Here is a 13,894-nt window from a genome sequence, read left to right on the forward strand (position 1 = left end):
ACTCATTTTACCGGCAGTTCAATTAATCATATAGACTGAACCTTTAGGCTGTGATTTTGTCTGCCAGGAATTTTCTATGCATTATTAATAACGACAGAGTTTGGGTTCCGTTTAAGTCTTTAAACACCGGCGCTGGCTGCAGTTTCCTCCTCACTCTGCTGCGGATGTATTAATTGAGGTGATCATATCTGTTGATGCTCATTTTCTCAGGCTGCGTGGTCAATGTTAGTGCCCGAGTGTGTGTGTGTGTGTGTGTGTGTGTGTGTCTGCTCATGTAGCCAAAGCTAAGCCCGCAAGATTGCCGATCAGTTTTTTCCCCTCTTGATCTATTTATATCCCGATACGCTGAACATTTGGGCGTATGGCGGCACACAGTTATCCCTCTGTTGCCACCGAGGAATCTTCCCCACCGGACTGACTTGCCTCAAACACTCTCAGACAGCTGGAGCAGGCGGTGGTGTTTTTTTTGTTGTTGTTGCAGCTGGGTGAAGGAGTGTGTGAGAGACTTCACTTTGTAGGTAGATTTCTACATTTGCACTCCCTGTGGGTGCCTGGATAACTTTTGTTTTTGCCTTGCAGTACTTTAGCAGAGGAGGATAACAGGTGCAAACACACACCAGCAGCAACAACAAAAAAACAAGGCCTTGGACCATCAGACCACCAAGGAAGAAGATGCTGCTGTTGACATGTGAAAATGGAAAAGCACAGTGTTGCTTCTCTTGATTTGCTGCAGAGTGCCAGATCAAATACACTGGCCTGCATTGTGAGGCCATTTATCCAGATGGAAATTGGAATTAATGTGTTGTTTGTTTGCTCATTTCTGTGGGCTGTTTGGCGCCTCTCAGCTGAATTCTCTTCCTGATATCCATTTCAATCAGCTCTTTCACCCACAGGTGACATGCTCCGTTCAGTTTATCATATTTCCCAGTGAAATCCACACACAGGCGGAACACTGCAGCAGCGTACTGCATGCACTGCTGCCCGTAAAGTGTTGCCTTCAGTGTCAGCAGAGCAGATCCGTCGTATAGTTGCCCAGAGAGATCTGTACTGTACCAGCTGTGAGTAGGGGTAAGACAGGAGGGGAGGGGGGGGGGGGGGTGATGAGAGAGACAGAAGGTGTGGAGGGAGCGAGAGATGAGAGAAGGTGTGAGGAGGAAGAGGAGGAGGAGGTGGAGAGAAGCTATGTGGGGAGAGCCGGGGTGAGAGATTGGAAGGCAGCATAACGAAGGAGAGAGTCAGAGAGGGCTGGTTGGAATTGAATATGAGAGGGGGGACATGGTTGGGAGGCTCAGGAGCCCAGATGAGAGGGAATAGAGTCAACATTTGTGCGCTTGTTGTCTCCAACCCCCTGCTCTTCATCAATTTCACCTCATTGATTCATCGACTTTTGCAGAGAAAACCTTCAAGCTTAGCTCCCCCCCGTCTCTCTTTTCTTCTGCCAATCCCCCCGTTTCTTCAGTTTCCCCTTCCCTTTCGTTCTCCTGCCTCCCCTTTCATCGTGTGTTTGATGCAACATTAGTGGATAGTTTCCTCAACCCCAACGCCCGCCGAAAAGCCCCTCTACCACCCCCTGAAAGCCCTGTTCTTTTTAATACCACTCATTAAGGTAAAGCTCGTTAACATAGAAACATCAATTAGTGTTTAACGAGATCAGAGGCTGCAGTTTTGGAGCGATTACAGTCCTCCCCTCGCCCAACATTCCTCTCCGGTCACTAAGCACGAGGCCTTATTGATGGACGTGTTGCATATTCACTTTGGCCTGAAGCAGCGGCGAGAAGCCAAGAAGAGTGCACGTGTGCAGGCAAATTCCTGAAAGCGATATTACATAATGAAAATAATAAAACTCATTAACGACAAACAGCATTTTGTACGGTAACATCTCCGACTAGTGCTCATTAGATAAATCCTGTAATTTCAGGACAGAGTGCCCTCCATTAAGATCAGCAGGGGACACAGTTTATCTGATTGAGCACTAAATTAAACTAAAGTCTAAATTGCACACTATTGTCCCTTTTCATTCAAGGACTGCATTTGTTTTTAAGTGATCACGCGTTTAATAAGTAAATGAAAGTAAATATTAATAAAGGAGAAAACAGCAAAGTTACATCATAAACTTTTATCAAAACCATTTGACAGTTTTTTCCTCCTCTTTTAAAGACCGAAGACATTTTTATTTCTCCAAAAGTGTAAAAATTGAGAGTGAGAAAGGCAGGAACATTTGCTGATGTGTGTCAAGTGGAGACATCTGGGGCCCTTTAGTTGATGAATTGGTTGGTTGCTCGACAGAATATTGATAAGCAATGATTTAGATTTTTGATGAATCCTTCCAGATATTTTTAACGGTAAAAAGAAGCCAAATATTTTTCTTCTCCAATGTGAAGGTTTTCTGCTTTTTCTCTTTTATAATGAGCTGAGCTGAATATCTTTGTCAGGCCAAACAGGACATTCTGATGGAACATTTTGACGTGTCATCAACCAAACAAACGGCCCATCTAGGGACGGGCATCGCAAGTTAGCCAAGGCTATAAATGCTGTAGTGTGTGGCATCGGTTTACTTGCTTCATACTTGTCCTTATACAAATTAACATTAAATAAATAAATAAATAATTGTAATCTAAATCTAAATGTAGTTTGCAGTATACAAACAAATGTGCAGTATGCCAAAAATACCTGGATGTAGTACTGATTCGGAGAAAATCTCCAGTATGCATCGGACCAGACCACCTCGCCTACTGTATCCCACAATGCAAAGCGCTGGAACATCACAACAGCAGTTAAAACAGCGGACAGCAGCAGCATTCCAGCAGAAGGGGGCGCTATAGCTAAAGAAGCGGCGCTTTGCTTTTGTCCAAAACCGGAAACTGGCGCCCGGCAGCATCCTGCAAAATGACTTTGAAAAGCTCCTCCATACTACATACTACTGCTGAACGCAGTATGCAGTATCCTATTTGAACACAGCATTAGTCATAGTTATATTTAATGATAGTTCTATTCTTATAGTGTCCGCTTGTCGACATCAGCAACAAACATTTTCTTGGAGACATTATTGAACGTGCAGCAAATCTCTGCTGATGTGTTCTGTCATGTCTCAAAGTGCAGAACAATAATTTGATGAAAAGTCAAAAAATAACGGTTCAATGAATTAAACAAAGAAAAAAAATATTGCATCATTTGAGTCTCTCAGAGGGAGAGAAATGCTTTATTCACACACTGACTTAAAGTAACCGCTCGCTGGGTTGAGGCAGACAGCTTTTCACCAGTGAGTCTGGTTCTGCTCGAGGATTCTACCTGTTAAAGGACGTTTTTTTCTGCCACTGTTGCCAAGTGCTTGCTCATTGGTGGATTATTGTTGGTCCTCTTTGTGCAAAGAGTCATAAGTAATTTTGTTGGGAGCTGGGACTATAAATACTGATTAATTGATTGATGGGTAGAAGTGCTGCTTAAGGTGCGATGAAAAAGCATTTTTTTAATTTGAAGTTGCCATATTAAAACAAAACTGTTATGCTGTAGAAACATAGAAATCATCTGCTTCAAGCATCATCTGAACTCTTTATCTGAGTGTTTTGTAAGGTGGCAGATGCTTTGGTTTGGCAACCCCTCAGGTGCCGCCCCTGGTCCCACAACAGCTCAACTGTGGACCAGAGCTAGCAAAGAGAGTCAAACACACAGTGTGGATGCAGTGACAGGAAGTCATTTACCAAGCAGGTGCTGAGGGAGACAGACAGGCAGACATACACAAAATCACACAGGTATGAACCTACACACGACAGTGAGGCAGTTAGCCTGCACACCTTGCACACAGTCGCTATCAAACAGGTGCACACAAACACACACACGCACGCACACACAAACCTGAGCCAAAGCCCTGCGGCTTGTTTTGGGAATACAAGTCTGGAGGCAGCTAGCAGGCACACAGCTTCACATGGCTGCATGCAACACACAGTCACACACACTCTCAGAAAGTACGCTGAGGCAGAGACCCATGGGTATGCAGTTAGACATGCACACACACAAGGCGGAAATACACACACAATGAATGGCATATTGCACACAAACACCAGTCACAGTTTTGGATGAGAGCGGACCTTGGGACCTTCCCCATGGGATTCACACGCTGTACTGTATATATACATCTGATAGCTCACACACGCACACACTGGAGGAAGAGGTGAAATAATGAAAGAGCATGTGCAAGATGTTTTGCGCGGCGCAGCGTTTTGCAGCAGTGTGCTGCGCTCCTTCACGATGATGGATGGGGCAGGAAGTGACAGCATAAGTGGTTATTAAAAAGAGGAAATGGGGGCATTTATAAAAACTACGTTAGCCCGTGTCTGCAGCCCATGTCGCATGTCACCCTGGGCTGCTGTGTCATGCGTGCTGATCTGTGAGACTGAATGTAGGGGAGCTTTGTTAAAACCCTTTGTCATTCTGCTCTCAGAGATCCCAGCAGCTGGCATTTATAGAAGGCTTTGTACTGGAGAGACTGTGCCGGATTTATGGGCGCAGGTACCAGGTGCAAAGTTGAACCTGTTTTACTGCCTTATCACTTCATGTAAAAATGGTTTTTGCTCCATTTTCTTTCAAGTTTGAATGTGAAATTCCTTCATAAACAGGTGCCTGCTTTACAGCTGTCACAAATGCAAATATGTGCGTTTTGCACCTGAATGGAATTTGCACAGCGTGTTATCTACAGTACAGCAAGAAGGGGAAGACAAGGGAGGAAGAGGGAATGTCAGCGCAGAGATGGAAGAAAGCCTGTGATGGAGATAGTTTGATGTTCCCAGGCTTGTGCTAATGTGCTTCATCTTTGCATGTAAATAGCTCCAGCTTCTTAAGACGGATCCTCTCCTGGTTTCTGACAGTGAAAAGAACCAAATGTACAATATGCTGGGAATGCAGGTATTCCGACTCGGGGTCGGGATTAATTTGTTCTCAGTTCGCCTTGTGAGGTTTCATTATTCAAATTGGACGTTTTTTCACATCCCAGCCTTCTTTAGTGTATCTCTTGAAAGGTGATTAGGAATGAATGCTCTCTTTTCAATTTTGTAATAGCAATTCAAATCTATTTTTTTTCGAATGAGCCAATAAATGTCCCCAACCTTGGTTGGCTGATGCTGATCAGGCTCATCAAGTTGATTGTTATGAGATGTGCTCAGCGCTAACGGTGGCATATTCTCTATCAAAGGCTTCAGCTTTGGGAAACAGACGCACTCATTCACACATTTTTGTACCAAACACTGACGGAAAATAGCAAGGAGATCAATCGTTGGCACCGCATGCTCTGTGTCATCTATTCCCAAATATCTGACTGCTGATTACAGTTCCCATCACTACATTGTCACTTTGCAAAGATGCACTTTTTTTTGGTAATGTGTATGGACAGGCATTCATGTCTCACGCTGTTGTGTGTGGTTTGCTCTTTTGTGTGATTTCACAGACCTGATAGTGTTGACTCATCATTGATGTGCTAAAACACTGCTAATGCTGCATTCATGCCTTATTGTGGCATGAAAGAGCGGTGAGACAGGGGAAACCTCCTGCTATTCCAACTTCACACATTTTAAAATCAAGTCACAGCAGATAAATTAACTTAACTGTGAATTAGCTGTCTTCGTGTGCTACACAGGGCTGTGACTGCAACACGCGGTTATGTGACGCCAACCGCAGGGTGGGCCACGTGACCGACATCACCGCTTTCTTATTTTTAAATATAGACCCAGTGATGCTGCTCGGTACACGTCCAGCATCTCTGACACATTAAAATCTGAAGACGCAGTAAACTCACGATCCAAACGTCCTCATCTTTCCATACAGAACGATGAACAACAAAGTCATTTTAAAAATCACAGTGATCAGCAAAAGAAACATGGCTGACAGAGCACCGCTGTTTCAACCCTCTGCACATCTAATCGGTGCAGACGAGCCTGTGTGCAGTCTCGTGACATGCTAGTTTAGCCGCTACAACAACAACAACAACTAGCTCGTCACCACTGATTTAATTTAAACAAAAAACAATATGAACTTAATAGTGATAAAAAACTCCTGTTTCCACCACTCATGCTGTGTTCACTCATGTCGCTGATGTTTTAGCGGACAGGGACGCGCTGTAGTGGAAACAAAAACATACTCCAGCAGCGGGCTGGAGTTAACCGCCAAACCACAAGGGGGCGTTAGTGTTTCACGGTGGTTGGAACAATTCAGTACCGTCACAGGCCTAGAGCGAAATATCAGTGTTCATTTTGGCAGCAATTTTAGATTTAGTCTAAGTCTTATTTTAGTCACATTTTAGTCATTTTTACATGTAATAGTTTTAGTCGACGACAACCCAAAACATTTTAGTCCAGTTTTAGTCAAAACATCTCCCTCTTCTTGTTTTAACCAGTTTGCTTCTGGTAAAATTAACACTTAATTTGGATTTGAATTTGATGCAGTGGTTGGCGCTGTTGCCTCACAGCTAAAAGGTCACAGGTTCAAACCCGGTTTGCGCAAGGTGGGCCATTCTGTGCAGAGTTTGCATGTTCTCCTCGTGCATGCGTGGGTTCCCTCCAGGGTCTCCAGCTTCCTCCCACAGTCCAAAGACATGCTTGTAAGGTTAATTGGTGACTCTAACTTGCCCATAGGTGTGGGTGTGAGTGCGAAAGGTTGTCTGTCTCATGGATGGATCCATACAGTAAAAGAACGATGAGGACACAGCAAGATTATTTTTCATCATTGCTTCTCATTTAAACAGTGTGACTGAAGCAGGCAGTCGATGATCGCTCTTTTTTGTGTGCAAGAAGCGTCAATAAAACGCCACTTTTTCTGTCAGCGCGCACAGAGCCTGCAGAAGAAAGCCTGGGAAACACAGAAAGTTCATTCAACTACCTTTGTGATAGCTGTTATCTCTAACTGGAGCTTGAGCCGTTAAAACATCATGGATTTTGCATGTCATCGCTGACATCTTAGTCCCATCTCGTCTTGTAAAAGAAAAAACATCTGTGTTGTCAGAGTTTTTGTTAGCAAAGATCTCGTTTTAGCTCGTCACATCTCGTCTTTGTCAAGGACAATTTTGGTCATAATATTCGTTAATGAGGACAGAGGCTTACGCTTGTTTAATAAGCTACTGTATTAGTGTCCACACAGGACTTTATTCAGATACAACTGATGGTGAGTTTGCAGCCACTTGCATTTTTACCTTTCTGTGTTACCTTTTTTTCCTGCAGCACAAAATCATAGCTGTCAGTAATTTCTGACATCTCATGTCATGTACAGTTCTTCCCTCCTGTCTGCTCGTAATTACATTCTGTACAATGTGGCCTTCTCAGACGAATGAACTCCTCTTTGATGAGATAGTGTTGCTTCACGTGTCAGGAATGGAAGATGGATATTTTGCTGCTGTGAAACAAACATCACAGGATTAACGGGTTGTTTGGTTTGTCTGTGTGAAGACAACACAGTGAGGTTTTGACATTCCCTTCACTAACCTTTCACCGGCTTTTACTCCTGAGAATCATCCGCAGCTCCATTAAAAAAAAAAACCTTCAGTGGTCTCAGTGTTCAAATTCCTCTCCCCCTGTTGGGCTGCCGTCTGCGGGAGTGCTTTTCCTGAGCCGAACTGATCCACCAGCGTTTATAGGATAGGCTGACAGAAGTGTTTTTAACACCTTTGGTTATGAGCGGAGGCAGAGCCAGATGTGCTGTGAACGCAGCTCAAACCTGTACACAACAAAATAACATTGCAGCGTTAGATTTCTTTAAGCAGACAGAATCCAGCTTGACTCCAGCAACATGTGGCACCTGCTACTGAAAGGAGCTAGTTTACCTTTTCTCGTTTATTCAATATGTTGTCAAATGTGTGGGTGTGTATGTGGAAGTGTGACAGTATCTGCACACATACATGTGTGATGCATAAACATGCATATCTGCTTGTGTGCGTGCACTTGTCTGTGTGTGACCTTGTGCAAAGGCGTGATAGGTATCAGTGAAGGTTTCCCACACCAGTTTAATCTGTTTATGCTCTGAATAAGATCGTGAATCATTACTATGCAGAGCTAGCTGCTTCTTTCTGCTGAGAGTCTTCAGCTGCTTCCTAGTTTGTACTTGTTACAGAATGTTTCACCTTACGGGTCCTGAAGGGCTGCAGTGTCGGCTGCTTTTCATCTTGCTCTTTTAATTAGTGACTGATTTAGATCTGGCTAGGTGATCCCAGTGTCTGGCCAATCAATGAGGGAATTAATGGAAGCGCTGGTGCAAGCAGAGTCGAGCAACACGGTGGCTTTGCGACTACTGGCTCGAGATGGGATGAGAAAATAATCCGGTTAATGTTATTGTGTAAAAAACAGAGTATTGGGTCCGTGCCTTGACACGATTCCACTTAATTCTGTATATTCCCCGACTTATTTCTGCGGTCTCATCGCATCTGCAGGAAATCTTTCATCCAATTTGTACCTGATTTCAATCTCAATGCCTGTTTGAAAAAAAAAAAGAAACAACAATCAGCGACGCGTCATGAATGTACCGTACATTATGTAAATGCACAGCATGAATGCAGGTTTATTCTTAGATGATTGGCCTGCATTGATAGAGCTGTGAGAGTGAAGCTATTTTCAACAAACCACAAAGCGCTCACCGTTTCTGGATGCCTGTAAAAAAGGTTCAGCAGTGAGGAATTATTCCTTTTAAAACAAACATAATAAGATAATCCCCCGGTGGTGTGCTGTAAGGACAGCTTGACAGAGGGTTCAGGAAGAAAAGCAACTATGGAAAACAATTTATATGTACATTAGATCCAGTAAATTATGTGGTATTATAGTCAATTGGGAGCAGAGGGGGCCGGCTGGGAAGCAGTGCGGTGGACCTCTGCTCCTCGCTGGATTAGATGTCAGGTGTCGAGCTGGAGAAATGAAATACTCCCTCTCCTTGGCCAGCCTGAAAGTAAGCACTTCTATTAAACAAGCATTGGCCGTGGCCGCGCAAACTGTGTAGTCTCCTTACAAAACCATTCGTACTCATTCAAGTGGACTTAATATAGGTGAGTTATGCTTGGTAAATTAATCCCCAGCACTACGTTATGTGGATTTCTGATGCACGATCCCCAGACACCAGCCTTTCCACATGAAAGCAACTGACCTCACAGATATTTATGTCTGAACACTCGTGAGGGAAGTAAACCATTTGTAGCTGATGTTTTTCTGAATGGATGTGTGTGTGTATGTGTGTGTGTGTAAGGGAGAGAGAAGATGAAATAGAGACAGTGTTGAAATATTTTGCACATCATTCACACACAAATTATGTTGTTTATGCCGTCTGTATATCTCAAAATATTGTGTATGTGTGAGTTTGCAATGTCCCGAGGATTAAATGAATGACAGGAGGTTAGAGATAACGCTCCCACACACACACATGCACACACACATAAAGTGAATAATTCAAGAAGCCCGGGCTGTGTTACAAAGCAAAGCGAAACAACTGACAGGCTGTTATTTCTAACAGCTGATTTTTCCTCTCGGGTTATACGAGCTCATATTCGAGCATTACCGCAATTACCCGACACGTGTGAGATTATATTAAAGTAAAATTAAGCACATTCTCCGCTAAAGTAATTACACACCCTGAGCCGAACGCTTTGGCTGAGAGAGATGAGATTTATAACGTCAAATATTTCAGTAACGATCATCAGGAAAAGGATGAGATTTCCCGTCACTGCTCTGCGTGTTTGATGTGCCAGAAACCACAGCGGGTTTACCACTTAAACATTTTCTTTTTTGTTCACAAATGAGGTCAGAGAATTGTCAGCGCCACACTGAGGCGGGGTCCAGGGTCAGCTCCATCTCATTTCCATCAATCCATAGAGGGAAGAGAAACAAGGAGTGTCCTCCCATTCAAGTAATGAAATTTATCTCCTCAATGTACGGAAGTGAAGTCCAATTAATTGACACCGTCTCTCGGCAGAAGTGTTTAATCCGAAACCATGAAAAAAAATCTTTGAATTAAAGGCACGATACTTTGAACCTTTGGAGCGAGAAAGGCGTTTTTGTGCGACCGCATGGAAATTAAGGGGACTTGAAATGTCAGAGTAAGATGGCGTTTTGCTGTGAAGGAACATCAAAGTGAGATGTCAAGGTGACTGTTTCATTTTGCTCTTGTAAAAGGTTACAAACACAGAAAGGACAAACGGAGACTGAAAGCGGGTGTCATGCAGAGTCAGTAGAGGTGTCACCCTCCCCTCTCCTGTAACACTGCACTTCATACACAATAATAGTCTTTGCATTCACAGATAGAGTAAAGAACGTGTCGGCCTAGAGGTACGACCGTGTCGTTTCATTTTAAATCATTCCAGTCTTTACTTGTTGAACAGAATAGCTGATAGAAGAGCAGTCATTTTAATCTTCTCGGATAAACCGCACACCTTCGGATATTTGTGACCCCCTGCGCAAAAGTCGCACGTTTGTAAAGCACAATTTATTTTTCTTATTTGCTATCAGCAAGCCGCTCAAATTTAACTGTTCCACATAAAAAATGGTGTCACGTTCATGAAAGCGACCGGCTCTGATCTGGTTATCAGCCTGTGGCATGTGTAATCTATGAATATCGTGTGCTGCGTTTCCCAGCGAGGACTTGGTGTCACAAGGGGTTGATGGATGGCTCAGACTCTGCCACCAGAAAGGCTGATGATAGCCACAGCTATCAAGTCCGAGGGAGGCAGCGGCAGCGGCAGCAGCGGGCTTTACTACTGCTGTTTACAGCCATGCAGTAAAAACACACAGTACTGTACGCCCTGCTGCTGCACGCTGCGCTACTCGCCGCTCACTCTGCACACTCTGCACAATGGGAACAAGAGCCGCTCGTCTGCCTGGTGGCTCTTCTTCTCGACAGGGATCAAAGAAAGAGAAAGAGAGAGATAGGGAGGAAGTGAGGGAGGGGAGGAAGCGGAGAGTGAAAGAAGTGCAGGACAAAGACTTGTGAATGTGGGATAGCTGTGGGAGAACAGGCAAGGAGTTCTTGGAGAAAGAGAGCGGAGAAAGAGGAGTAAGTGGACGTGAGATGGTGACTGAATGAATGAAAGGATGAATGAAAAGTGACCAAATCAAGCGAGTGAGACAGACTGAGTTAGGGAGTGTGTCTTCAAGCGTTCTCATGTCCATGTGTGTGTGTGTGTCATGTGGGAGTGTGTTAGCGAGTGGATGAGTGGCTGAACAAGTGCAGCAGGACAGAGAGGAAGAGAGAGAGAGACAGTGAGATTGGGAGAGGGAGAAAGAGAGGGAGAGAGGATATGTTCCGTCAGAGAGGACACACTCCAGTGGCTGTGATTGAAGTATGGGCCAATTAACACGAGGAGCATTGAGCTCCAGCTGCACTCTTCTCTTCATTCCTCCGCTCCCCCACACTGCCATATTACCCTGCACGACACACACGCGCACGCACACATTGACACACTCACATATATGCACACTGTGGGCACCACACTGTGCCGGCACTTTATCTTATCTCTCACTATGGTGCAGCTATGGAACCAAGGAAATTACAGAGGCTACATGCAGCAGTGTTCTCGACACACTGCGGTCTCAGATGTGGACAAATGGAAAAAAAGGAGAAGAAAAAAATGGGAGTCTTCTTCTTCTTCAGGGGAGGGTTTCTTATTCCAGGCACTTACAGTGACTCACGGAGACGCAGCAATTTCTTCTAATGGTGTACAGTAGACTACATTTAAACCTGCATATATTTCAGATGTTTTGTTTGCGCTGGAAAAGCTGCCCGGGCTGATTCAGTGCAGCCGGTGCCACAGGCAGCAGGCAGCAGGTCCATTACTCTGCATGACAGACTGGAATGAAGCAGCAGAAAAAAAACACAACGCCGAACACTGCATATCCACAACTTCCACACTCCAGACTCCACAGACTCCTTCCCCATTCACATCTCCCCAGCAGAGACGATGCGGCACCGGGTCTGGCACGCTGCCTCCATTGGAGTTCAGCGGGAGAGAGGGGCTCAGAGAGGTGTGGATGCCAGCAACCGGCTCACTCCTCTCTTGGTACTCGCTCTTCCAGAGTCACCGCGGGCGCTCGCTGCAGCTGTAGCATGTACAGTTAATGGGGCAGAGGGGATCTTAAACTCTAAAACACTGGGATTGTTTTCCCACCATCACACTGACACCAAGAATCAATTTTTCATTTTTTGTTTAGAGGCTATACAAGTTTTTTTCTCTCTCTCTTTGGTGTTTGCAGGAATAACTGAGGCTTCAGTGTAATCCTCTACAGAGAATACACCTTCAAAGCAGCTGATTTGCCTTCAGCGACACAAAACTCCAAACCTGTTTTAATATTTTTCAAACCTGTAAAGAAGTTGTTGCAAAAAGCTGCGCCCACACTAAGCATTAAGTCCTACAGGTAATCATGTGGAATCACATCGAGCGCATTAAGCAGCCTAAATGAAACGTTAACGCAGAGATATGATGAGATGTTTCCTGATTGAGAAGTACTGGCAATTTTTTGGAAGAGAAAGAGGAGGCTGGCTCGCCTGCGTGGATGTTTTCTCTCTCATCTTCCTGATTAGCCGTCTCTGTCAGCCGGAGAATATTCCTGCTCTTAAGTGCTCGGTAAATATTCCTCAAGGTGTTTTTAGTTTGCTTCTAACAGTCGCTGGCATGAGCGCCAGCTTCTGTGCTGCTGTAAATGCCACTTTCTTTGCTTAAGAAGACAAACTAAACAGGCTCAGCGGAAAAATAATTGTACCGTAGATACAGTGAGCTTCTTTCATTACCGAGATGACAAATTAAGAGATCAACAACGGTCAATACAAACACTAAAGTGTAAATGTTGATAGAACGATTTAGTCGGCAATTAATGATTGAAGGTGAGTGTATTGAGGCAGATTCAAAGCATTAAAGACTCAAAACATCAAAGAAAGAACTCTTATGAAAGTTGAAAGTCTTCTGTAGTCAGTGCTTCCAAGACCAGAATACATTACAATATTTATCTTACTGATGGACATAATTCTGTCTCAAACATCCTTCATCTTCCAAACAACACATTATTGTGCGATGGTCAGACTCCGGTTCTGCTCCTAATGAAGCGAACGCGTTTAAGAAATGACTATTCATGCCTCTGTAACTAATCGACACCTTACCTTGAATCCTGTTCGGGGAGTAAAGACCTCGACAACCTCTCTGACTAATTGATCTCAATTTAAACATTCCCTTGGTTGTAAGCAGTCCCTTGCCAAATATATATGCGAGCATACACTAAACTGAACCAGCAGCCGCTTTAAAGACGGGATCGTTTGTAAAGCTGGAGGGGGAAGAAACACACTAAAATGTGAACATTTGCATTTTAACAAAAGATTCATTTATGGTAGAAAATCTAATGAAAGTGTAATCTCTTTCTTCTTTCTCCCTCTCTCCTCTGCCCTGTGTGTGTGTTCACTGTGAGCGCCCTCACTGCACGCCTTTATGATTCAGTTTGCAGAATAGGACCACATAATGAACTGTATAGTAAGATATATTTAGATGTGATTGTGATTTACTTGTACTTTGTGTTATTGCAGCGCGCCTCAGCGAGACGTTGCACATGCGATACCAGGCAGAGGTGCACACTGCAGGGAAAGTGGATACGCTGTACACTATAATACGCTGTGTTCACACTTCCCAGAAGGCTCTCTGTGATGGAAGGACACAACGTAAACACCTCATGAGAGTGAAATACAGTGACAGGCCTAACAGTAAATGGCTCGGTGCTCAGCAGTGTAGAAAACAGCTCCAAATGATATGATGTACCGTATTCCTGCAGCTCGTCTCTGGCTCGCTCATTTTCTCTCCCCCCGTCTCTCGTCCTCCCCGTTCCTTACTGCCACATCTTCCTCGCCTTAAAGAAAACAAAAAAAAACAACAAAGCCCTGTTTTTCTCGCTCTCCCCTTCAT

The sequence above is a fragment of the Semicossyphus pulcher genome, unplaced genomic scaffold (assembly GCF_022749685.1).
Source record: "Semicossyphus pulcher isolate SPU_LCO1_2020_fin unplaced genomic scaffold, fSemPul1.0.p SCAF_9, whole genome shotgun sequence".
Lineage (NCBI taxonomy): Eukaryota > Metazoa > Chordata > Actinopteri > Labriformes > Labridae > Semicossyphus > Semicossyphus pulcher.